This window comes from Lontra canadensis, unplaced genomic scaffold (assembly GCF_010015895.1).
Source record: "Lontra canadensis isolate GAN:19392208 unplaced genomic scaffold, GSC_riverotter_1.0 scaffold1465, whole genome shotgun sequence".
NCBI classification, from domain to species: domain Eukaryota; kingdom Metazoa; phylum Chordata; class Mammalia; order Carnivora; family Mustelidae; genus Lontra; species Lontra canadensis.
Window position 1 is genome coordinate 8,849 of NW_022632449.1, and position 2,536 is coordinate 11,384.

Consider the following 2,536-nt stretch of genomic DNA (forward strand, 5'->3'; position numbering starts at 1 on the left):
AGTCCTCTGACACTTCAAAAAAGGAATAAAGTCCAAGTACACTGCTCACCTGCAGACCCTGGGGCAGCATTTTACTCTGATGTCTGTCAGCACCTTACCCGTTAGGGTTCTCCCGAGCGCCCACCCCCTTCAGTGTACACTGAGCACCCACTATCTGCACTGTGTAGGGTCTACGGCAAAGAAGAGATATAAAAAAGTACTTCACCCACCTGGAGTCTACTGGAGGGAATAGAATTTATACATGTTTGTTTAATTACAAATTGTAAGTGCTACAAAGAACATCCAGGGTTTCGTGATGGAAAAGAATGGGGCCGGCAGACAGTGACCTTCTCGACTGCTCAGTGTAAATGGGGATTTTGTTTGTTATATCTTACTGTTTACATTTAAGAAGATATGGGACTTTGTATATTCAATTTATAGCCTGCTATCTTAATGATTTTTTATCATTTTTGTTCATTATTTGAGTTTTCTAGTATTATTTTGTCATTTATAAATGGAGATAGTTTTACTTAGTCTTCAAAAATGTTTATGCCTCTAGTTGCTCTCTCTTGTTTGGTATGCTAATTAATATCTCCAGCAGTAAAGAACAGTGGGTACCCTGGATCCCTCACCTAAGTGAGAATTCCTCGACTATTTCCCAACAAGCAAGATGGTGGCAATGCTAAAGTTAGGATTTAAATGATCGTGTTAAGAAGTATCCATCATTCCTAATAAATTTTTTTAAAAATCAGGAATGTGTGTTGAACTGTGTTGAGGACCTAAAAGCCTTGTTCCCGCATTCTTAGAATAAGATTAACTTGGTCAGGATGTATTTTTCTGTAATACGCTCAAAATTCCACATCATCTTCGATTTCACTTCTACTCTGACAGCATACGTTCACCCCATCAGGTAAGTCTGTTGGTGTTACCTCTTATATACGATGTTCGTTTGCTTACTTTTCACCTCTTCCAACTCTACCGCCCTATTCCAACCCCGATCACTTTCCATCTGGTCTCATGCAAAAACCTACATGGTTTCTCTATTTCCTATCTCACACCCTGAGAGTCTGTCTTGTACAAATCCCTCCAAAAGCTTATTACACTTACACTAAAATTCAACATCCTTACATAAGATTTTCTCATCTGGCGCTTACTTTCCAACTCTCCATATCTCACTCACCTTGCTCCAGCCAGGCTGAAGTTATTCCTCAAACACGCTCAACCTTTATGCCTGCACTCAAGACATTTATACCTGTAGCAGCTCTACTCTCCTTCCCTGGAATGTTCTCTCTCCGTATCTTGTCGTGGCTTTCACGTTATGTAGGTCTTTACTCAAATGGCACAGCACGAATACCTTCCTTTCCTGATCATCTTCTTTAAAAGTAAAGCTACCTAACTTCCCCACCCCATTAATTTATTCTGTCCCCTACTTGATTCTTCTCCATAGCATTAACCTTAATAACCATATGAAATTATATTTCACTGTTTATTGTTTGCCTTCCTAATCTGGATAAAAGCTTCATGAAGTCAGAGGCTTTGTGTTATTCACTATTGTATCCACAGCACTTAGAATAGCACCTACTGTGGGACGACTGGGTGGCTCAGTCAGCTAAGCATCTGCCATCAGCTCAGGTCATGATCCCAGGGTCCTGGGATCAAACTCTGCATCAGGCTCCCTGCTCAGTGGGAACCTGCTTCTCCCTCTGCCTGCCACTTCTCCTGCTTGTGCTCTCTTTCTCTCTGACATACAAACAAAATCTTTAAAAATAATAATAATAAAAATAGGAAAATTCTTAAAAAAAGAGCGCCTACTGCAAAGTAATTATTCAATAAATATTCAGTGAATAAAGAAATGGAATAGACAGTAGAAGAAACTGTAATTATCAACTCAGCAGCCAACTAAGCAACTGACAAGGGTAGACTGGCTTCCACCGAGGTATCCTTGCTCAATCATAAGTATGTTTGCACACGCTTAAAATTAACCTATTCTCTTTGCTTTCTTTTTCTGCCCCTAGTGTATGAAAAGTATACTGGCGGTGGTTAAATGTCCTTTTTGTTTAATTTGTAGGTTGGCAGAACTAGAGAAAGGAATAATCATCACCAGAATATCCTTGACTTGGAGACAAATGCATTAACTAGATCACTGCATTACCCTCCCTTGGGAAGTAAGTGGATATTTCCATTACATATGGAATAATTTCATCAAATTGATTAGAACATTTTCTTAGAACACTGTTATGTTTGCCTATCCAACTTCCTTTTTTTTAAAGATTTTATTTATTTATTGGACAGACAGAGATCACAAGTAGGCAGAGAGGCAGGCAGAGAGAGAGGAGGAAGCAGGCTCCCTGCTGAGCAGAGAGCCCGATGCGGGGATCGATCCCAAGACCCTGAGATCATGACCCGAGCCGAAGACAGAGGCTCAACCCTCTGAGCCACCCAGGCACCCCCAAATTCCATTTTTCCTCCTCCTGTAACCCCTAACGTTCCTTTGAGAAACAATCACTCCCCCTTATATTTATGCAAATACGATTGTTAACCAAAGTGTCTTTCCCTC